The sequence below is a fragment of the Pezoporus wallicus genome, unplaced genomic scaffold (genome assembly GCF_028554395.1).
Source record: "Pezoporus wallicus isolate ANWC-B61680 ecotype Strahan unplaced genomic scaffold, APGP_CSIRO_Pwel_v1 contig_5418, whole genome shotgun sequence".
In the NCBI taxonomy this organism is placed as follows: Eukaryota; Metazoa; Chordata; class Aves; order Psittaciformes; family Psittacidae; genus Pezoporus; species Pezoporus wallicus.
The window spans coordinates 5,815,737-5,841,107 of NW_026640709.1; the positions used below are offsets into that span (position 1 = coordinate 5,815,737).

The window sequence follows — 25,371 nt, forward strand, 5'->3', positions numbered from 1 at the left end:
AAAAAAAGACACCACTTTTCCCTCTGCAATCCTGTCAGGGACTAAACAGTGACTTCTTGAGGATGTGAAAGCTTTCATCAGATTTATAAATCTGGACAAAGAAGCAAGTTTTAGATTAAAATCCTTTATAGATCAATACGGTATTAATCAAGGTAAAAGAAGCAAGGTGGTTGGTGACAGCCAGCATGGCTCCACTAAGGGCAAATCCTGCCTGACCGATTCGGTGACCTTCTATGATGGGGTTACAGAAATGGTGGATAGCTGCAGAGCAGTTGACATCATCTACCTGGACTTGTGTAAAATGTTTGACACTGTCCCAATGGATGGACCACTTGGTGGATAAAAAAAATTGACTGGATGGTGGCATGCAGAGAGCTGCAGTCAATAGCTCAATGTCCAATTGGAGATGGGTGAAGAGTGGTGTCCCTCAGCGATCAGTGTTAGGACAGATCCTGTTCAACATCTTTGTCGCTGACATGGACAGTGGGATTGAGTGTGCCCTCAGCAAGTTTGCCGATGACACCAAGCTGTGTGGTTCGGTTGATACCGTGGAGGGAAGGAATGCCATCCAGAGGGACCTTGACACGCTTGTGAGGTGGGCTGATGCCAACCTTATGAAGTTTAACCATACTGAGTGCAAGGTCCTGCACCTGGGTCGGAGCAATCCCAGGCACAGCTACAGGTTGGGCAGAGAAGAGATTCAGAGCAGCCCTGCGGAGAAGGACTTGGGGGTGCTGGTCGATGAGAAAATGGACATGAGCTGGCTTCAGTGTGCACCTGCAGCCCAGAAAGCCAATCGTATCCTGAGCTGCATCAAAAGGAGCGTGACCAGCAGGTCGAAGGACATGATCCTGGCCCTCTACTCTGCTCTCGTGAGACCTCACCTGGAGTATTGTGTGCAGTTCTGGTGTCCTCAACATAAAAAGGACATGGAGCTGTTGGAACAAGTCCAGAGGAGGGCCACAAGGATGATCAGGGGGCTGGAGCACCTCCTGTATGAAGACAGGCTGAGAAAGTTGGGGCTGTTCAGCCTGGAGAAGAGAAGGTTACATGGAAACCTCTTAGCAGCCTGCCAGTAAATGAAGGGGGTGTACAAGGATTCCAGAGAAGGACCCTTCATCAGCAACTGCAGCAATAGGACAAGGGGTAACGGGTTAAAACTTAAACAGGGGAAGTTCAGGTTAGATATGAGGAAGAAGTTCTTTACTGTGAGGGTGGTGAGACACTGGAACAGGCTGCCCAAGGAAGTGGTAAATGCTCCATCCCTTGCAGTTCAAGGCGAGGTTGGACAGAGCCTTGGGTGACATGGTCTAGTGTGAGGTGTCCCTGCCAATGGCAGGCAGGTTGGAACTAGATGATCTTAAGGTCCTTTCCAATACTACCTATTCTATGATTCTATGATAGTGACATTTCACAGGTCTACACCAAATTCTGAGATACACAGCATAACAGCACAGTGAGGGATGAAAGAGGGGAACCTGGATAACCTAAATGAATGGAAAACATCCTTTAGTTCTTTTTATTATGTGTTTTTACATTTTCTCAAGAGAGAGTGTTATTGGAATACCATTCTTTTAATCTTTTCACTTTGAACAATTCCATATGTTTGGACACCTGAATTGAGACAATACAACATAAGGCATGAGGAAGTGCAGCAAACAGTAGCATCTGAGCTTGTGTAAGAAACATTCTATCCAAGGAGGGGGACAGGACAGTACAATACGAAAACCCTGCAACATCCATTTCATAAATTCAGGAGTGAATCTACACTGCTTGCACGCGTAACTTCCATTTATAACCCTTAACTACCCTTGGACAATTTCGTGTGTCACAATAGGGGAGCTCTTAATAAAACCCCCCAAAAACCAAACAACCCAAACAAAAAACACACCATTAAAAAAAAACAAAACAAAAACTATGCAATACACATTTTCCATTAGACTGATCCCAGAAGATAATCAGCTCAATCAAGTGTCGAGTATCCTTCTGATCTCAATTTCACAACTTTACCGTGCATCGTTTATATTGTCTATAAACAGTGGCCACAGCTATGAACCCTGAAATAACATTATCTCTGAATCTACCTTTACAGGCTTACACAAAAATAATTATAGCACCAAAAATACACAGTTTAGAAATACATATTTTCAAATGGATTAAGAATTTCAATTTTCCTGTCAAATTCAGAAGTACAGTAATTGACAATGTCCACGGCAGCATATCCTCTGCAGCAATTCTATGCCAAAATCAAATTAATATATCCCACATCTAGTGCTGAACTGTAAACACAGATGGTAGAAACAAAATGACATCTCCAACCTTCCAACTGTTTACTGCCAGAAAACATGTCAATACAAGAAGGAACACCCTTAGATAAAATGGCAGCCAACTGAAAACAATAAGCACATATCCCATATAGTCTTACAATTTTTATCTCACAAAAACTTCCTGCGAGGGCAACAGGAAGAAACAGATTACATCTTTAACTAAAACATCAGAATACAACGTTAAGAGAAAACAACTTCCAGCCTTGAAAAAGAATCCATGAAAGTACATACATGTTTCTCCCAAATATAACGTTCTTTTTCCAGCATAAACAGCCTCATGAAAATCCTTCATGTGTGCAAACCCAGTCCCCAATATGCAACAGTAGGGACTCATACAACTGAACAGAAATAACCAGTTACAGGTAGTAAAATTGTTTCACCATAAATCAGTCTAATCCTATCCTCAGCCAAAACAAGCTTTTCAGCACCAGCTTATACCAGTTTAACTGTGAGATGTTACCAACTAAAGTGGTTAACATCCTTCATCTTCCAGTTTTTTGACGATTCATAAGAACACTAATCCTATACTAAAACTTGCAGCTGCACATCATTAGCATCAACACAGTGCAACTGGTGTGAATATGCACTACTTTTGACAATAAACTACAGTTCACTCTGTTAATTAATTCTTGAAACCTTACTGTAATCTCCGCAGATGCCTTTAGAAACAAGTATAGAAACAACATTCTTAAAGCTGATTACTCTTGACTCCTAAACTGATGTCTTTGAGACAATGATGGGATTCGAGATTTTTGTAAGTGTCAGAGAGAAAAGATCAAGTTTGAGGTGACTATGCTAACCCAGCTGCATACATTTCTGCCAACAAAACAGTTGCTGTTCTCACCTTACAAGCTACAGCAACAAATGTAGTTATAATATAGCCTTCTTAAACAGCACTTCAAAACCTACTACATCTCCTACAAAAATTACCAAGAATGAAGTATTGAAAGTCACCTCAATTTCTTCTTGTAAATAAATCATGACTCAACTAGATAAATAAAAACAGTTCACAAATAAAACCTCAGAAAAAGCAAGTGCAGAAGACAACAGCTTCATTTTCAATAACCATCTGCTGTCTACAGTGCCATAAAAATGCCTTTCAAGTAGTTTGTGTTTAAAATCTGTTTTTCTTTGAAAAGTTTCTGTGCTACTTTTCGCCAGCACTCAAAGCTTTTACCTTAGTGATGGTATTTACCCATTTATAAATTTGGGCCAAAGGTGACCTGGCAACAACATGCTGTTCTTCACCATTCTTTCCGTATTCTTGATTCTTCTCACTGCATTCAGATTCTTGGTTTTACTAGTATAGAAAATGTAATGGGGAAGAAAAGGAAACTGCTCTCCTGGAAGAGTTCCTAGTGTCATAACAGCTCAAAAGTAGAAGGCCACTTGAAAGTGTGAAAAGAAGGCAAGTTTTACTGACTTCATAATTTTTCTTTTAGGAAAGCACAATGAAAACCCTTAAGTTTTCTGGTGATACCATTGTGCTGAGACCAGCACAGTTCCCAAACCCATGACTCATTCCTATCCCAGCAAAAATATTTTGTTTGTGATGAATTAATTCCTTTAGCGTGTCTCAGTCATAAAAATACCAGGCTTCACTTTGTATGATGAAAATAAAGCATGACATTCATACTCCTGCCTTACTCTTTTCTAAATACTATTGTGTTAAAATTTAAACAGTGGTAGATGTTCCCAGCACCTGAACAACTTCCTTAGGAAAATCACCAATAAAGATTTGATTTACCAGCTATGATGTGTAAATATGTCTAACTTCTAAATATTCACAGTTCAGGATTCAAAGTTTACTTCCATAGGTCTTATGCAGCAAAAACTATTAGCATTAGTTCCTTGTGACATAAAATTATACTGAGGCCCAAGTACAGCTTATGAACAGATAATGAAATTGAAAGAAGTAGCTTTCAGCATTGTTCAGTTTGACATCAAACCTCAAAAGAGTATTTCATTTAGACAGTTTTGTTATTTAACTTATTTTTTAAGTTCTTCTCACTAGACACTTGGATAACATAAGTGGAGTCAGGCTAACTTAAGAGAACTAGCTGCTACATGAAGGTTGCTTCTTCCCCATGAAAATATTTTTGTCTACCCCTAAAATGCACAGAATCACAGTATCAGCCAGTTCAACAGAGATAAATTTACTTATGATGCACACCTGCATTCTCCTCTGTCATCACCATATCCTCCTTTGCACATGGCTCATTGTTTTCTAACATAATACTTCCTTCCTTCCTATCCGGTTTCTTTTGTAACACTACACTAAGGTGTATCTAATTTGCATTCCAGTGAAGAAAACCTGGCACTTCAAGACATTAATGGAAGCTAAGTACCCATACCTTCATGAAATCCTAGAAAACCATCTCCAAACACAATGTCAGAAACTCCCCCACTTCAAATAATTCTATTTATACTCAAATATATTGCTTTTCACTTGCAGTTAATGGGATCTCTGGTCTTTATTCAATGTCCTAGATACTGTTCAATACCACAGAAGACCTTTCTCACAGCTTTCATAGAAAGTGTAAGGAGAGACATGCATCCATGCAGCCGAAATGTTAACAACCTGGAAAAACCCTACGGCAATTAACAACAAATGTATGACTCTTCTCATGTTCCCGGCCTAAGACTATTAGGTCTGACAAACTGATTAACTTGAGCTGGTGACATAAGAGTTTAGTACCACTGTATGATAGATGAAACCAGTTCCTTAGTAAACTTTGTTTATCTTGATATGAAAAGCCCCAAAAACACTATTATCACCACTTCCCTATCATCCCCGATCTACTTCTGCAGCAAAGCAATCAACATGGAGCTCTTAAATTCATGTCTGCTAAGGGCATTGTTATCTATCTGATAGATCAAAGAATCATAGAATCATAGAATCGTTAGGGTTGGAAAGGACCTTAAGATCATCTAGTTCCAACACCCCTGCCGTGGGCAGGGACACCTTACGCTAAATCATATCACCCAAGGCCTCGTCCAACCTGGCCTTGAACAATGCCAGGGATGGAGCATTCACAACCTCCCTGGGCAACCTGTTCCAGTGCCTCACCACCCGAACAGGAAAGAATTTCCTTCTTATATCCAACCTAAACTTCCCCTGTTTAAGTTTTAACCCGTTACCCCTTGTCCTATCACTACAGTCCCTAATGAAGAGTCCCTCTCAGGCATCCCTATAGGCCCACTTCAGATAGTGGAAGGCTGCTATGAGGTCTCCACGCAGCCTTCTCTTCTCCAGGCTGAACAGCTCCAACTTCCTCAGCCTGTCTTTATACGGGAGGTGCGCCAGCCCCCTGATCATCCTTGTGGCCCTCCTCTGGACTTGTTCCAACAGTTCCATGTCCTTTTTATGTTGAGGACACCAGAACTGCACACAATACTCCAGGTAAAGTCTCACAAGAGCAGAGTAAAGGGGCAGGATCACCTTCTTCGACCTGCTGGTCACACTCCTTTTAATGCAACCCAGGATACGGTTGGCTTTCTGGGCTGCAAGCACACACTGCCAGCTCATGTTCATTTTCTCATCGACCAGCACCCCCAAGTCCTTCTCCGCAGGGCTGCTCTGAATCTCTTCTCTGCCCAACCTGTAGCTGTGCCTGGGATTGCTCCGACCCAGGTGTAGGACCTTGTACTTGTCATGGTTAAACTTCATGAGGTTGGCATCAGCCCACTCCAGAACTGTGTCAAGGTCCCTCTGGATGGCATTCCTTCCCTCCAGGGTATCAACCGAACCACACAGCTTGGTGTCATCGGCAAACTTGCTGAGGGCACACTCAATCCCACTGTCCGTGTCAGTGACAAAGATGTTAAACAAGACCGGTCCCAACACCGATCCCTGAGGGACACCACTCGTTACTGGTCTCCAGCTGGACATTGAGCCATTGACCACAACTCTTTGTGTGCAGCCATCCAGCCAGTTCTTTATCCACCGAGTGGTCCATCCATCAAATTGATGTCTCTCCAATTTAGAGACAAGGATGTCATGTGGGACAGTGTCGAACGCTTTGCACAAGTCCAGGTAGATGACATCAACTGCTCTACCCCGTCCATCAGTACCGTAGCCCCATCATAGGCCACCAAATTGGTCAGGCAGGATTTCCCCTTAGCGAAGCCATGCTGGCTGTCACCAAGCACCTTGTTGATTTTCATGTGCCTTAGCATGCCTTCCAGGAGAACCTGCTCCAAGATTTTGCCAGGCACAGAGGTGAGACTGACTGGTCTGTAGTTCCCTGGGTCATCCATTTTCCCCTTCTTGAAAATGGGGGTGATATTTCCCTTTTACCTGTCATCGGGAACTTCACCTGACTGCCATGATTTCTCAAATATGATGGCCAGCGGCTTCGCAACTTCCTCTGCCAGCTCCTTCAGGACCCGCGGATGGATTTCATCAGGACCCATGGACTTGTGCACGTTCAGATTTTCAAGATGGTCTCGAACCAGATCCTCTCCTACAGTGGGCGCAAGGTCTTCATTCTCACAGTCCCTTCATCTGCCTTCCAAGACTTGGATGGTGTGGTCAGAGCCTTTGCCAGTGAAGACTGAGGCAAAGAAGTCATTCAGAACCTCAGCCTTCTCCAAATCCAGGGTAGCCAGTTCTCCTGAGAGCTTCCTGAGGGGGGCTACATTCTCCCTAGTCTGTTTTTTATTTGCTATGTACCTGTAGAATCCCTTCCTGTTATCTTTAATACCTCTAGCTAAGTTTAATTCTAACTGGTCCTTAGCTTTCCTAACCTGGTCCCTAGCTTCTCGGACAACATCCCTGTACTCTTCCCATGCCACCTGTCCTTGCTTCCACGTATTATAAGCCTCTTTTTTGAATTGAATTTTCCTCAGGAGCTCCTTATCCATCCAAGGAGGTCTCCTGGCCCTCCTGCTGCACTTCCTTCTTGTTGGGATGCAACACTCCTGAGCTTGTAGCAGGTGATCCTTGAATATCAACCAACAGTCTTGGGCCCCTTTGCCCTCTAGGGCTGTATCCCATGGAACCTTCCGAAGCAAGTTCCTGAAGAGGCCAAAGTCTGCTCTCTTGAAGTCCAGGGCAGTGAGCTTGCTGCACACTCTTCTCACTGTCCTGAGGATCTCAAATTCAACCATCTCATGATCGCTGCATCCAAGGCTGCCCTGGAGCGTCACATTTCCAACGAGCCCTTCCTTGTTGGTGAGCATGAGGTCAAGCACGGCACCTCTCCTTGTTGGCTCCTCTATTACTTGCAGAAGGAAGTTGTCTTCCACACAGTCGAGGAGCCTCCGATTGCTTGTGCCGGGCCGTACCATCATTCCAACAGATGTCAGGGTGGTTGAAGTCACCCATGAGAACAAGGGCCTGTGAGTGTGAGGCTTTTCCTATCTGTCTATAGAGTGCTTCATCCGCAGGTTCTCCTTGATCAGGCGGTCTGTAACAGATCCCCACAGTAATGTCTCCCATAGCTATATTCCCTTTAACCCTGACCCACAAACTCTCTGTGGACTGCTCACGTGTCCCCAGACAAGAGTTCCATACTCTCCAGCCTATCCCTAACATAAAGGGCATCTCCCCCTCCTTGCCTGCCAGGACTGTCCTTCCTAAAGAGCCTGTAACCTTCCATTCCAACACTCCAGTCGTAGGAGCCATCCCACCATGTTTCTGTGCTGCCTGTTATATCATACCCCCGTAGACGTGCCCACATCTCTAATTCCTCTTGTTTGTTCCCCATGCTACGGGCATTTGTATAGAGGCATCTGAGCCGAGCTCCAACTGAAGCCGGCTCATTGGCTGGAGCAGCTGGGATATCTCTACATTTCTCCAGGCATTTATTATAGGTTCTGGCAACTGACTGGGTGTGTTGGAATGGAATGATGCCCCCCTCCCCCAACATATCTAGTTTAAAGCCTCCTTGACCAGTCTGGCAAGCCTCCTACCAAAACTGCTCTTTCCCCTCTTTATCAGACCAGCTCCACCAGCCCCCACTAGACCTGGCCTACAAGCTTGGGTCCCATGTTCAAGACACCCAAACCCCTGACTATGACACCACCCTTTTAACCAGTTATTAACCTGGCTAATCCTCCTAGCTTTTTTTAGGTCCTCCCCTGTACCCTGGAGAATTGATGAAAAGCCCACCTGAGCTCCAGAGCTCCTAACCACCTCCCCCAGGGCTCTGTAGTCCTTCTTTATGTTCCCCAGGCTACTACTATCTATGTCCCTAGCACCCACGTGTATCACCAGGAGTGGGTAATAATCCGTGGGACTTTCTAGAGCAGGCAGCCTCTCTGCCACATCCCTGATCCGTGCCCCCGGTAGGCAACACACCTCCCTTGAGACAGGGTCTGGCCAGCAGACAAGTGCTTCTGTCCCTTTCAGTGTAGAGTCCCCTACGACTACGACCCGCCGCTTTTTCCTAGCAGCACCAGTAGAGATCTTCTTTACCAGGGCATCAGGCGGCTGTTTCTGGCTCGAGTGCGCTTCCTCATTAGCCCCCTGCAGGACAGCAAAGCGGTTCTGTGTGGGGACAGGGGATTTAGGGGGAAGCCCCTCGCTTTTGGTTGTCCTTTTCCTTCTTTTTTTTTGTTGTTTTTTTTTTGTCACTAATTCCCAGCTTCCCGGGTTAACGTTCTCCTTCTTTCCTTCATGAGGTAGAGGTGAAGCTCGAGGCCCCTGCACAGTTTGGGCCGGGAGCAAGCATTCCTGCTTCCTCTCAGCTTCCCTGAAATCTCACAGTCTATTAACAGCATCCCGCAGCACCTCCACCAGGGAGCACCAAGTGCAGCCCTGCCCATTGTGCACCCTCCCCTCACCAGACCAGTGCAGGCACTCTCTACACCCTGAGCTCTGCACTGCAGCCTCACCTCTCATTGTCTCTGTCTGAGTGCCTAAGCTGGCCACCGCCGGGGCAGCCAGAGCAGAGCTCCCAGACCAGGCCCTGATCATACAACGAGTGCTCACCATCCCGCTCGCCTGCCCACACAAACTGTCTCGCAAACTGCCTCGACCCACTCTGTTTGCCCGCTCTGTTCGCCGCGTTCCTGGTCGCTCGCACTCCCTGGGGCAGGTACAAAAGTTCAGAAGATAATTGCTAGAAGTCACTTGTATCATACCTAGTTCAATACACCAATACATCCATCAGCTGCTCACTGTCTAATAGCCAGAGAACTGCTGGGTTTAGACAAGTGATTTTGTCACATTCCCACTGCATTCTTCCCAGTGAATTTGAGATTAACCTAGTTTCAGAACTATGAAAAGCACTATTAGAATTATCCCATTTTTTTTGTCTACTTTCTACCTTAAATAATATAAATTGGCAAGCAAATTTCCCCCAACTGGAACAGGTGGCTATGATGTATCAGAGAAAATACTCTCACAAAAGAATTTGTTCAATTAGGTATTTTATTTTTACAGCTAAAACCTTGTATAGGTTTTATCAGGACCCTGACAGGCCTTATCAGCCCTGTCTAGTCCCCAAGGGCTCCCCACTCCCTGCCCAGCCCCGGACCACATGTCAGCCTCCCAGGACCATCAGCCCCTGCCCCAGTGATGCTGCAGGAGGGCTGGTCTCCAGCTCCCCCCATCACAGCCCAACCTCAGCCAGGCACCTGTGCAAGTTTAACCAATGCGAGAAACAAGGAAGAGTGACTCAAAACCATCAGCAACTGCTTGCACAATGAACATCAACAACAGCTTGAGCAAACATGCTGAGCAGCAAGCAGGATCCAAAGCCCATACTGATATCACAGTTATTTGAAGTCTTATTGTGACAGCAAAAGGGAAAAAAACAAATGAAACAAGCATACAAAACTGATTTTTACTTGCTTTTAGAAAGTTTTAAGTAACAGACTGTAGATCACAAGAGAGATTACCATGGAAGCTACCAGTAAAGGGCAGCCAGCCCATTAAGAGGAGAGAAGCACAAGGAAGGAAACAGAAACAAACACCTAACTATTGCTTGCACATGGTACTGTCTCCAACTCAGCAGGAGTAGCCAGCCTGAGCTATTTTTCTTTTTCTTTTTCAGTGAAAAGGCAACTTTGCAAGAGGCCGCCCAGCAGAGTAGTGGGAAGACAGACAGCACACATCTGAAAGCTATACCAACAAATCAGAGACTTTATGCTTATTCATGGTTAGCAAGGGCAGCAGGGACTTCAGAACTGCAGATGGAGATCTTCAGAGAGAGGGCTGTGAGACTTCGGCAGAACAATAGCTGCAGCCTTATCTGACTTTGACCTAGAAAGGCTACACCATCTCCCTTAGTCACTATACCTCCTGTGGGCAAGAGCCTCAGTGCACAGAGCTGAAGTGAATAATGATGTTCTTTGAAATGCTCACCAGCATGTCAAGAACATAGTTCTTCTGACAAAGCCTGAGCTGATATTTAGTGGGAAAGAAAAATTATACAAGCAATTCAAGTCTAATAAGAGTACATTAAAAAAATGGTTCTGTGACATTGGCAAGAAATCAAAATTAGACAGAAGGCAAAAGATCTGCCAAGTCTTACCAGGTCTTCCACTCTAAGTCAAGACAACAAGACAACCACTCTAACAACAGTGTGAGAGTCCAACACATCATACCAGTGTCAATAAAAATTCCTTCTTATTCAAACATGACAGTTCATACATAATAGAAGTAACTGCTCAGGCTGCAAAATGATCCTTATCAGTATTTTTCAACATCCTGGGAGCATAATTCCCTTTGCCCAGGGAAATTGTGTATGCTCCGTCCCTGGTGGTGTTCAAGGCAGGGCTGGACAGAGCCTTGGGTGACATGGTTTAGTATAAGGTGTCCCTGCCCATGGCAGGGGGGTTGGAACTAAATGATCTTAAGGTCCTTTCCAACCCTAACTGTTCTATGATTCCGTAATCCCATTCTGGCAAGAAGAATGGATCACACCAGAAAGAAAACTTAGGCACAAAATGGTCTTGCTTCACAGTTCAACATGGTTCCCTTTCCATATAGGCCAGCAACAGGCAGTCTTCCGAATGTCAGGGAGATTCCAGTCTGTGAACTTTAATAAATTAAAAAAGAAATAAAACCTTCAACAGAAAGAACAAAAGGATTTCAAATAGCTAGCATTGTTATTATGTAAGTGAATAGTGAAATGGACATTTTAAATCATATTTTTGAGGAAATTGTGTAGCTGTTCAGAAAGAGTTAAAACCATCTCACAGATCACTAGTATGTGTATCTATTAGTAAGACATTGGCTACCAACCTTAACAGTTTAATTCTGCCTCTCAAAATGCTGACTATATATAACAGACTGGAACTTCACCCTGTACATATATGAGAAATTTTGAGGTCATTTTGGTGTACTTCAAAGGTTTAATTATTTCTGAGAGGTTTTCTCCATTTCTGGTTGGTGGATGTATGAAACTAAAAGCATAACTGCCCGCTGTAAACAAGCACCCACGTACTGATAAAACAAACTGATTCTTCTTAGCCTTCTCTGGTGCATAATGCAACGTTTTGAGAATTGAAATAGAAAAGAGCAATAAAATATACATGCAAACTAACATCACTGCCAGGAAAACTACCAGTTGAGAATTACCAGTACTAGGAGAACACCAAAAACAACAGCTCAACTTATTTCTGAGGACAGGCTTAGAGAATGGGGAAGTTCTCATTCTGAAAGAAGTTTAACCCATATTGAAACTCATATCTGGAAAGCATTTCAGAATATTCAGGCCCTCCTGGTGACATCTCCAGCACACATTTACAACTGCCATTTCTCTAAGCAGTCTTTAATTCCAACCCAAGGTAACTTCCTTCTAGAGAAATTTTTTCCCCTCAGGAGATGAAATCAGGAAATGTCATTCCTAGATCTGTCTAAACCAAAGGAAACTCATCATGTCATGCACATGAGACATAAAAGGGAACAAGCTATTCCTTGGATTGTTTTAATATCCTTTAATCCTAATTACTATTAATGTCATTTATACTACTCAGGCTTCAGCTGCTTCTGCATAATAGTTCAGACTCACCAACACTGCCAAAGTGCATAAGTCTCTTAAAAAGTCACAATAAAACCAATAATCTGACTTTCTAAAACCGGAAACTATGGTTCATGTGCTGATGTAAAAAATTAGGTTGAACAGCATAAGAAGAAATACAGATCTCAACGTTGTAAACCCAAATTAAAAAAAAAAGAAAAAGCTTTCTATTTAGTACTTGATAGTCTTGTCCTCTAGCATTTGACAGATCAAAATGCTAGACATCTGTCCATCCAACGGGTACCCACTTATCTGTACTAGTTCCAGAACATGTTTGACAAATACACGTGCTGTTTGCACCACACAATTACACCACTCCAACAAGTGTTCCTCTGTTACATGAGCATTCTGTATTGCACACCAGGTCTGTGCCCATGCTTGTGACACATCAGCATGAGGTAATTGCAGTGCTTATGTATAGGATAAAGGTGCTCAACAGACTCAGAGGTCACATGCATCCATGCTGTAATAGCTCAGCACTTTAACAGCAAGCAGTAATGGTATGCTGCGCCAATTGTAAATGGTGATGCTGACAAGTGTTATGAAACAAACTCCTTTCCAGCTGCTACAGATCCCACAAACCCATTAAAAGCAATGCAAGGGGATCAATGCAATCTACAAGCAATTGGACAAAATTTGTGCCTATTTAAAAGGATCTGAAAATTCATTTATACTGAAGTTGTCATTTTCACTTAACTAAAAATCTGCAATAACAGCCACCAAGCATTCAAAAGGAGGAGGTCAGAGAGGTGGTTAGATCATATACATAGAGAGAGACTAGGTGAAGCATTAAATGAATCGAGTCACTCTCCAGGGACAGCTGGAATCAAGTAAAAACCTAAGATTCCAATTCATATTGAATTTTTCTTTATGGTTAAAAATTTCTTCGAACACAAATTATGTGCATTCCTTCAGTTCAAAGTTTCTGCCCTCCAGCAAGTAAGTTCCAGACAGAAACCAACAGTTTTCTTTCTTTTCCAAAATTAGCCTTAGACTGAACAGAATTTCTGGTATGATGAAACATGCTTACTAAGTACAAAAGAGAAACAGCCATATAATAGCCAATGTAACTTCAATTTCTTGTGAATTACTGAACACAAGAACAATACAAACACAAGAATCTTTAAGTACAGCAAAGAAAAAACAATAAAAAGCATCCTTAAATTGCATGAAAATGCAACATGCCAGTTAACATCTAGCACAGTTGTACAAAACAAAAAGGTCATCTATGAGCAGAGGGCAGCGCTCCTTACCTCCTCCCTTAAGACAAAGGGGCAAAAGATATTATGAACATCACTAAGAAAGTTTAATCTCTACATAATCAGTAGTAATTCTGTTACAAGTAAATAAACAGATGCAAACTGAAAACATACTGAAATAAAACACTAAATTTGGAAGTTCACATTCGTAATTGTATCCTTCTGTTATCCCACACAAATTTCCCTCTTCCCATTTTTACTTCTGAGACAGAAGAATTTTTCTCATATGATCACAGAATCATAAAACAGTTAGGGTTGGAAAGGACCTTAAGATAATTAGGTCCAACCCCCCTGCCATGATGATTACAGAGGGGTTACATCTCCAGCATACCCACTCTATTAAACCAATGAGAAAAAAAACAGGGGGGGTGGGGGTTGGGGGGTGAAAAAAAGAAAACTTATATGCAAAGGCCAAACTTCCAAATTGTTCTCATTCTGGCATAGTGACAGTATCCATAGGGAAAGATTCCCTTTCTCCTCCTGCTGTATTTCAAAATGCCCCTTCTTTGGTTACTTTCAGAAACTTGTTTTGCAAAACTGGAAATATATAGAGAGATTACTGTGGCCATTAGTGGAAAATGGTGGGCAAATGGATGTTCTTCAGTTACTCTGAAACTAGAATATAGAAAATAACACAGAAAAGAGTAGCCTTTCTTCTTCCAGAAGATCATGCAAAATATCTGCATTAGCAATGGAGTCCAGAATGTGGAGCAGCTCACAAAAATAACCTACATTAGGCAACCAGCACTGGCATTATGCAGATTCAGTATGACATCAACGCCAGTCTTTCAAAACTTAAACAATCATGAGCTCAAATCACTAAACAGGATTGAGGCCTACTGACTTTCAGGTTTAAAAAATGCTTGCAATGAAGCCTTAAGAGCTGCATTTTTAGAGAACCTTTTCTTCACAGTCTCGCTGTTGTGCACATAAACAGGGTTAATTCCTCTACGAGAGGAACCACTACCTCCACCTCAGAAAGGAAGGGGGAGAAATCATGCAACCAACTTTATCAATATAGTCATAATTCTACTGTCTGCCAGGAACTGTCTCTCAGAAGTTACTGCAATTGCTCTTTTTATTATGTAGATTAAGAAAAAAGTTTGTCTCCATGCTAAATCAGCACCAACATCCTTTATCTTTTAACATTATTATGGTAATTCAGACACAAAGGAAAAGGTTTTTTTGCCATGGTACTTCATTCTGTTCAACACCTTCATTCCAACTCAGTCAAGCTGTAACTCCTGTCCTGTACTTACTGTTTGTATATACTTTTAAGGAATGTTCTGAGCAATTCAAATCCCCAGATTTCATTCCACAACCTGAACATTGAAATTATTTTAGCTGATAGGAGATTCATTTATCAAATCCCCCCTAATTTATGGATCTTCAGTACATAAGTTGGGGGAAAGAAGAAGAACACTATGCAGGTAGTATAGAAGAAAAGCAAATAGGAGTTAACAGTGTTTGGGTGATAAAGCAATCTACAACAGCTTTATTAAAATGCTCTCATTGCTATTATTCAGTAACACACTTTCAACAGGAACAGAAATTACTTTCTTTTCATAGAATCATAGAATAGTTAGGGTTGGAAAGGAACTTAAAATCATGAAGTTCCAACCACCCCTGCCACGGGCAGGGATACCTCACACTGAACCATGTCACTCAAGGCTCTTTCCAACCTGGCCTTGAACACCCCCAGGGATGAAGAATCACAACTTCCCTGGGCAACCCATTCTAGTGCCTTTCCACCCTTACAGTAAAGAACTTCTTCCTTATATCCAATCTACCCAATCCAATCAATTTTCCTTACCTTTATTTAAGGAGAGACACAGGAGGAAACTTACAGCACTGCAATCATGCATGACTGAAATTAGTGATACAATCCCAGCATAACTTCAAAATATGAATGAAAAGGGCATTGGTGAGAGGGAAAACAAAGGCCCCAGGTGAAACAAACACCACAACCGCTTCAAGTTCCATAAACAAACTTACGTGGTTCTACCACTTTGGGGGCCTTTAAATCCACACTGCACAGAAATCAAGAGGCTATTCTGACTACTACTGTTGTTCATTCTCCTATCTGTCAACACCTTAAACAGATTAAGAGTAGATTTCAGGAATGGCTTTAAACTGAAAGAGGGGAGATTTAGATTAGATATTAGGAATAAATTCTTCACTATGAGGGTAGTGAGGTGCTGGCACAGGTTGCCCAGAGAAGTTGTGGCTGCGCCATCCCTGGCAGAATTCAAGGCCAAGTTGGACAGGGCTTTATGGAACTTGGTCTAGTGGAAGAAAGGAGCTGAAACGGAATGATCTTTAAGGTCAATTCCAACCCAAAGCATTCTGTGATTGAGCCCTGCTCTCTGGCTATACCATTACTCTGCCAGCAGATTATGGGATTTTTTTCATACACTGCTCTCAAACAGTCAGCATGGACTCTCAAGCTCTCACAGGAAGGCTGCCCGATTCTCTCCTCCCTTGTACTGTAAAGATGATGCTAGCCATGTTTTAGACAGAGAGAAAGAACTAGGTCTTTCAGAAACCACTGGGTTTCTCTGCCTTCTGTTAGGACTCACCCTTTTCAGGATCTTTTCCAGTAGCCAAAAGCCAGCTTGTACAGCTGTGTTCATAGTGAGAAACACAGTGCTTTCAGTGTGCCACCACATTTGGTGCCTCACAACTTTATACCGAGCACCTGCAAGCCTGCCTAAAATAAAGGGCAAATATTTCCAAAGCATTCAAATGCATGTGGTATTCCTTCAAGCTTCTGAATATATTTTAACTACTTCAAAGCGTTTCGTATCTGGTAAGCCCAAGGTACAAATACCTGAGGAAGGCATAAATAGAAACTCAAATTGCTACTCACCTGATCACTGCCAACAAGTTCCTGCTCTTCTATTGTTAAAGCAGGTAGCCTTGTTAAATAAACTACGCGAGTTAGATTCAGAATCAAACCCAAATGTTTACTGCCCTTTAGCTGTCTTTGCTGCGACACAATAGAATTATTTACTGCTCTGGTGTCTTTTCACACTGCAGTAAGAACAATTCAGATCTAGTATTTCCTCGTAAGCAGCTCTAGAGCTGCCTTCCTCAGAAATACAATTCTCTCCTCTGTCTCCTCTGTTCATTTCTGAAACAAAAGAAAAATGGCCCTGTTACAATGCAGTGGGAAGGGCAGAGAGCTGTGAGAACATATGCTGGAGTAAAAAGTGAAACAGTTTTAAACCAACTAGAAACCTGTCCTAAAATTGTTAAAGATTCATATAACTGTTACTAACATTATTTTGTGATCAGTGCTCTTAACTACAATGTGTATGGCATTCCACACTTTGTTAAACATCAAGGGTTTGCATGTTTTTGCTAATAGCTTAATATTTTTCTTTCTTCAAGGTCTTCTCCATTTAATATTAAACTTCCACACTAATCATGCCACAATTTGAGTAGACATCCTGCTGCAAATATAGTGGTTTTAACCACTTGTACCCATCATACTCAAGTGAAATTTGGTAAAGGGCCAGAATAGAAAAGAAAATCAATCCAAGTACATAACACCAGGAGAAGGAAAACTGAGGAGAAAAGATAAGAAGGAAAGGAAGTGCTATTAAATTTCATATGAAGACAAGCATGCAACGCTCAGGCAACTGGAAAAATCAGCATCTACAATGCAAGAGCCGTGAGTGCAGGCACACAGCACGATACAAATATTTTTTCAGAACTTCTTACAAGGATTTCATTTCATTTTTACAAGAATAACAATTTATCAAAAGATACATCATTACGAAAGCTGCGTCTAAATCGACAAGAGAAAGATTTTGATATTGAGGACAGAGTTAAGTGTATTCTGCACTTTTAGCTACTACGCCGAGTGCTGTTTCATTCTTTCTTCATAGAGCAATCTTTTGTATGGCCATCTGCACAGCAAGTGAAGAAAGCAAGAGATGTTTTTCACATAAGGATGATACCAGAAAAGTGTGGGTATAGCCCTAATAGCCAGATGCACACTCTGAATTCTTTGCAACTCATTATTTTTAGTTGCTCACTCAGCTTGACAATTCTAGCATCATTTATATACTTGAGAGAGACTGTTCTTTCCTACAGTAAGCAAATAATTTCATAGAGACCCTAAAGAGCATTGCAAGATTTCCATCTGCAATCAAACAAGGATCCACTCTTAATAAACCTTCCAAATATCTTCCAAGAAATGTTTCACATTTGGGTTTTTTTTTCCCCTCAGCTGCCAATCCAATCCAAAGACAAATAGAACTATTTATTATACCAACACAGTGGACCTGTACCTCTGAATGTACATTGCTCCAACTGTACCTCTCACAGTGGACCTGTACCTCTGAATGTACATTGCTCCAATTTTCAGCTTTATTAAATGCAGAATGCTCTGCACAGTATATATGTATTAGACATACCAGGAGCCAACTCTGAGAGTCTCATATTTGTCTTTTTCTTATTTTTAGTGACCGTTCAGCACTGACACAGCTTCTTTTGCTACAGTTCCATGACAGCATAAGGATAACCATTTAGTCACCCAATATAATTCTCTTATTTATTCAAACCACACTTATTCAAACCACACCTTCTCCAGCTTTTCATTTTGGGATTTTCTGGAGCAAGTCACCCAGCTCTGCTAAATCAAAAGCATTTATTCCTAACAGCTATTATTTACTCAATGTGTGTGAAATATTTGACATCCTCCTGTCACACAGTATAACGACGTATCTGGAAAGACCCAGAACATACCACATGGCATTTACAGAACACTTATCTTCATCCCTTATCATCAGTAACCTCACCATTTCATTTAAAGTATGCAACTCCCAAAAATGATTAAAGAAACTTTGTGAAAGGGAAGACAACTGGGAAGTAGAGAGAAATGGAAACTAGAAAGGAAATGTCTCATCTTACTCTCCTGAAAATTATTTTCAAGATAAACTGAAAAAAAAAATATCTGATTATTTAGATAAGGGAACAAGAAAACATAGCAAGGGGAGAACTAACGTGTCAATGGAGGAAATCAAACATTGTTCAATTTTTTTTTTTTTTGTCCAAAGAAAAGGAAGTTCATGCTTAAGGTGAGGCACAACAAGGGAATACACACCTGCTATGTCCCTTCAGAAGCTCCAGGGAACTGCTAGATGAGGTTTGAAAGAGAACAGTCTGATGATTAAAGATACATACAAAGGATGACAATACAAGAAATGATGAAAAATGCTGAAAAGATAGACAAAATTATAAAAGCAGAAAATATAGGGCGAGATCATAGTAACACAGAGCTGGGACCAGGTTATGGCAATAACCCTTGCCTGAGGAAGGCAGAGGAACCAGTGCTACTGGTTCATTAACCAGATGAAAACCTCCAACAGATTCCACACCTCAGTGTTAAGAAAGCTACTCATTGCACCTCTCCGTGTTTCAGTGGTGTTGAAATATCACTTCCTCCCATCTCAGACATGTCTACAGAGGGACTGCTGCACTTATCAGTCCTATCTCTTTTCCATTTTCAGAAGAGTTTACTCAGAATAGCTTATTGTAATAGTCTTACATCACTGTTTAGGTTCCACTTTTCCTACTCCTGTTACCCTGTCCCTCCTCCTCTCCTAATTCTCTCCCCCCCCCCCATCTCACTGAATGATTAAAAAGGATTTTTCTACTATTGCCAGCAAAATTACGTATTGACCCCCCTTTCAGAAGAACAAGTTTTGCTTTCAAAGCCATAATGCATACAAGTTGTCACCTCCATCACATACCACTCTTTTGGAAAATGGAAGGCAAGGGGAAAAATGTTCATATGATAAGGCAAAAATGAGTATGAGAATTCACATCAAAGCTGGGAACATCCTGAAGTTCAGACAAGCCTGTGTTGTAAGAATATGAAATAAATCCACATAATGGAGGGAACATACAGAAAGCTAACCCTGGATTTACTGTTTTGTCACCAGCAGGAAGTGCACAAATTCACTCATGTAACTGGCTGCCAAACCAGGTTCCTGAGAAACACCCAGACATTACACCTTCACATGGCTTGCACTGTTCCAAAGTGAATTCCAAAATTCATTTCCTTCTGGTGCAAGGACAGGGTATACGCAAAAACTGTCAGACTACAGAGCAAGATACAACAGAAGCACAAAGACAGAGGCAGAAAATGTAATAATCCATATACACCATTGACTATTTTACTCTAGGAAACCTAAGTAACTGTTCTTTACAAACTGTTCTTTACAAACTGTTCTTTACTCTAGGAAACCTAAGTAACTGTTCTTTACAAACTGTTCTTTACAAACTGTTCTTTACTCTAGGAAACCTAAGTAACTGTTCTTTACAAACTGGAAAGGGGAAGAAGTTGGTGTCACCCACTGGGCAAGATTCTCCATGGCATAAATCTATAAATTTAAATACCAAGGGACTTCAAATACACACAGAGTTAATTTCACATGTTCTACTGAATTGCTTAAAAGGTTAAAATAATGTCTGATACACTGGCAACCTACACACAAAAACAGAAACAGAAAGATGCATTATTATCACAGTTTTATCACTGACATACAACATGACCTTAAACAACTCACTTAAAGTCATTTACTTCAACAGCAAATGTGGGCTCACCACACCCAGCTCAGGGATATACGGGAAAGCTTGGCACCTAGTGAACACTTGTGAGACCTCAGGTGTTAGGTACTGCTAAACACCAGGTCAGTTGCACCACTGCATTCCTCAGCCCCATCACTTCTGAGAGGGGGCTGGAAGGAAGCCTCTCTTCACATTCAAGTTAGTATTTGGGTTACCAGGAAAGACAACCCACTCCTGCACTTTTCCCAGTAACTAAATGGACTACAAAGAACAAATCACAAACCATACAGTTAACTTTTAAATAAAAAAAAAAAATACTTCCTTCACATACACACAAAGTCAGTATTTAAAGTTTGTCCAAGGTTTCAAATAACTTGAAGACACCAGCTATTATTGTTTCAAACAAGCACCTAATCACAAGCTATTTCAGCATCTCGACTATATAGTGTTTCACGAGCTTCTGCAGGGGACAAGCATGAAATAAACAAGTGTCTGACACCACTGGAGAATTCCCAGTTTTATTTAACCTAACATCCAGAAAACTGAGTCAGGGCCCTAATAAACGAGCAGCAGGGAAGCAGAAGCAGAGTCGCAAACATGTTCTTATCACCCCCACCCAAGTCACAATGCAGAAGCACTGTTACTGTAAGGTCAACAATATCAAGCCTTACCTCAGTCCAGACCTGCACACTCTCATGTATAAGTAGTCATTTCTTTAAGAATGAATTAGAAGATTTACATGCAACTAACTAGAAGTAGGACTGGACCCACAGACATCTGGAAGCATTAAAAAGGGACTGTACCAGGCTCATCATAAGCACTTACTCTCCCACTCCAAAACATTACTGTCACTTTCACAAAAGAGACACCAAAAGGCTTATTTTATGTGCCAGTACCAAGTCCAGTATGTATGTGTGTGTAAACATTATATAAAAAAGTATTTAGATACACTTTTTTCTTTTATGGAAAAAAGTAAATAAAATCAAGACATTTCTTAACTGACAGGTTATCTTTGAAGTTTTCTTTTTAGGAAATCTAAAAAGCTACAAGAGACTAAAATATTTTAATGGCATACTTCTTGTCCCCTAAATTGTCAAACAACTAACAAGAACCTGAAACTAGCCTTCTTTTACGTAATTCTTCTGAGCATCGGAAGATGCCCTATACATAGCTCGTATCTTAATCAAGCTATAGGCATTTTTGTTTCTTATACCTTTAAGGGCTAGCTTATTAATCGTGTATCAGATAACCGCTCTGACTAAAATATCATATTGGACACAGAGTTTTTACTTTTATTTCAAGATGAGAAGTGTCATATTTGAGATTTCATCAAGGCATTAAAAGTAAGTTACAAGTCCCAGCTTCATTCTGAGAAACTTCACAGATCAATTAATTATCTTACCTTCACAAAGCTTTCTCAAGAGACACCACAAGCAACTGAGCCTCTGGGCTAGGGATAATTCAGCACTACCTTGGTAGCGTTCAGGCATGCAGGGACAGTGGTGTGCTATGTGCATATGGGACATAACCCAATAGACATCATCAAACGTAGTACAGTCACAGAATGGCATTGCCTTATTCCCAACTCACATAAAAGCTATTTCATGCTTTTCGATAGTGCTTATTGAAGTAACATCATTACTATTTTGTGAAACACCAGAATGCTCCAATTCATGCCCTCAAGGCTTCAAACTCCTTCCACTGACTAGACAGGAAATGTGCACACTGCAGGTCAGGGGGTAATCAGGTGCCTGAACTTGACAGCATCAACTCAGAACTGAGTCAATGCAAGGCCTGACATAAAAAACTAGTTTTAAACCCAGACTGAACCACAATGCAATTTGTGTCTAACTGCACATTAATTAACAGCTTTGTAAGAGACAACTGACACCATAAGAAAAAAACTTAATCTTAGGTTTGGGTATTTCAAGAACAGATTATGTACTGTAACTATAGCCTTAGCATCTGAAAAACGTAAGTCACCTATTCCCATAATTACATATTAAAGGAAACCTCCTTAAATACACAGCAGATGGAAAAGTAAAGCAACTCCATGGGACAAAGCATGACTAACTGCTCTGTTCGAGTCCCTGTGAAGTCAACTACAGGCTTTTCTTTAATTTCCATAGGAATTCAATTAGGTCAGACTCTTAAGAACATGAATTTCTGTATGTATATTCCAGGCCCCGGCAAACTGAAAGTGATCTGATACCCTACCTTAAAAAAAACCTCCGCCTGCTACCATAACATAGCCAAACTAGTTTGTCACCCAGAAAAATTATGAAAAACATGTAAATATTCAGTCTTGGTTGCATTTCTCAAATACAGATCATACTGCATTACTGGTGATGTGGTATACCGTTGAATCATTCTTTGCTTCTCTGACAGTCACTTCTAAACAGCTGCACATGAATACAAGCTGCAGTAAAACAGATGTTTTCAAGATTTAAATGAACAATTGACACAATTTCAGTTCTCTTAAGTTGCAGCTTTACTAAACCCAGTTAAGAATAATCCTTCCCCAAAACATACTGAAAGCATGCTTATACTGAAACTGAACTTCTGTACTGATGAAGATAAAAATAGTTTGGGCGTAATTTAAGATGGCTCAGCAAAGGTCCCCATTTAAGATAGCTGAGAAAACATAACTTGGAAAATTTCAGGTGTAGTAACCAAGAACTCCATTCCACCTGTGAATGCCACTCTGACCTCACTTAGCTGTCTGCCAGCTGCTTACAAAAACAAAGGGCAAAGAACAAGACAAAACCTCCTGTGTTTGATATTCCCTCTTAGTTAGTGAACGTCTAAATTTACAAGCCACGATTTCCTTTCTACATCTCTCAAAACAAACAAAAAAGCTAATCTTAGCACAGCTTTTCTCCTAAAGGTGTGCCAGAAGTGAAAAAAAGGACCTCCAGAAGTCCCATCCAACCTCCGCTGTTCTGAAATTTGATGACCTTCTGGGTTTTTGTATTTTAAAGTCAGATTGTTTTGTTCAGGCAATCACTTTGGTGTAGATTTAGATTTTAAAATGCCAAAACCAAATTGTGAATTCTGAGTTTCAACACCCACCTTTAAGTCCGTCCTTCAGAGGCTAAGGGCAGCTGAACACAAGTTCTTTTGCTGGTCTTTCCCAGTGGAAAGACACCAGGTATTCTTTTGTCTCTCTGCATCCCGTAACTTGTATTCAGTGAAGAAAAGTAGTAAAGGCCACAGGCACAGAGCCCACCTGCAGTGGCTGCCTATCAGCAAGGAACTAATGGCCACCAGGAAGCCCGTAAGAAGTTTTTTTGCATTGCCAGAATGGCAATGTGATCAACTACCGACAGACTGGTACTACTCTGTTATAGTGAGCTCCTTATAGTTCATTTATTTTCTTGAGCTTGTATGGCAGGCTCCTCACACTATAGTGAAGTGTCCAAATGTTCTGATACGTGCCGAGATTAGTGACTAGTCTGCTAGCACCTTTGTGACTTTAATATAAACGTTTTGGTTAGTTTTGTGGAGTGGGAATTTGTTTACTGTAGGTTAACAGTCAGCTCTACCCTTCAACGGCATACACTTCATTATCTTGTAGGACTCTTGAGTTGGGGCCTTGGTCTTTCAAGCAGCAAACACTGGAGAAAGGATGGATTCTCAGAGATGTGTTCCACTTGTGCCTGGCAACGCAAAGAAAACTTACTGGCTTCCTGGTCGCCATATGCACTATCTACCAGAGTCAGCATATCACAGGACTTCATTAGTATTAAATGAAAGTCATTTTAGCCTGTATAGTTTTCAAACCTGCATTCTTTTAAAAATGGTATTTTTAAGCTAATACGTATCTAGTACAAGAACTGTACAAACACAAGAAGTATCTATCAATAAATTCATCTTATTTAAGAAGTGACCATCCAGTATAAGTAAGTAGCCTGCAGTAGTTTAAACTATTCAACTGGGGGGAGGGAGGGGGAGGAGTAGCGGAAAGCAAACAAGGACACCCAAACCTTCATATTAAGCATCTTATAAATAGCTTTTTTTTGCATTATTCTCACTGTCTAAAAATCCCACATGCACACAAGAATGAAGTGATCTGAATATACAGTTGGAGAAAAAACATAAAATACTTCTCTTTGGGCCTTCTACAACACACATTATTGTGTTATCGTCACACATCCCTGACTCTAGATGTTCAGTCCAGACCATGTCTAGAGGGACACTCAGAGACTTGAAGATATATGAAATGGAGATGGGAAATCTTCAAGTGTGAGATTTAACAGGAAGCTCAGTCCTCACAGCAAACACTCTTACTCAGGGGTAAAACACCCTCTACCTCCCACAGCACAGTTCTTCCCAGACCTTCTACTTGGGAATTTCTTCACCTGGAGAAGCTGTCACAAAATGGTGATTGGGCTAACTTCCAAAATGGTACTTTCTCTCCATTCTAAAAATGTCACATCTTTATTTTCACTGATTTATCTTACTGCATCTTTAAAGGGACCATGGAACTTTCAATGCATATCCTTAAAGAAAATTAAGAGTATGCACAAGGGAAATTAATGTGGCATGACTACACCACAACTGCATTCCCCCAGGCAGAAAGGCCCTGTAACATTTCACTAAAAGAGACCTTTTTCAAGTAATCTATCAAGCAGGCTACCATCAACCCCACAGGGGATCATTCTTCCCAGGGACAAGAAACTGTAAAACTGTATTTCATGAGACAGGGGTAGAGAAGGGGGGGGGGGGGGGGAGAGGCACATCATAACTCACCACCATGATTACTCACACTCAAACTACCGCAAATATTTCTTTCGTGTCCATTACTTCAAAACCCACCACGTTTGGAGTTTTAAGGCATCATTAATTAAAGTATCTAACTGCACTTCCAGAACAATTCAGGAGTTAAAGGGTGCTTAGAAACTACAGATGTGAATAAGAAACCTAGGGATTGCCAACTCAATGCATCACCACCGAGGTACGACTTCCCTGCCCTATGCTTATTCCTTCTACAAGAGATGTGAGGTCAGAGACTTCTACAGTTCGATGCTGCAGCTCTGATTAGATTTCATAATCAAAAGAGAATCAAAAGATCATATTGCCATCTTCCAGTATCACAGAATGGAAAAGGCTAAGGTTCAGCCTGCATCAGGAACGTTAAGCACAAAGAGATACCAGATGATCCCCATCACATGAGCAACAACTCTTAAAACTCTTTAAAGAGAGGCGTCATGGGTCTGTGGTGCCTGT

At 41.4% G+C, this 25,371-nt stretch overlaps 1 protein-coding gene across 2 annotated transcripts in view; it reads right to left on the minus strand.

Annotated features, from left to right (window-relative positions):
- STXBP6 (syntaxin binding protein 6) overlaps positions 1 to 24,637 on the minus strand; it is a 118,248-nt gene extending 93,611 nt beyond the window's left edge. Inside the window, exon 1 of one of the 2 annotated variants that reach the window (XM_057420095.1) lies at positions 24,504 to 24,637. The gene's annotated coding sequence lies outside the window, so the exon portion shown is untranslated. The remainder of the gene's footprint in view (positions 1 to 24,503) is intronic. The other variant, XM_057420096.1, reaches the window with a different exon arrangement.
- Positions 24,638 to 25,371: the final 734 nt, after the last annotated feature.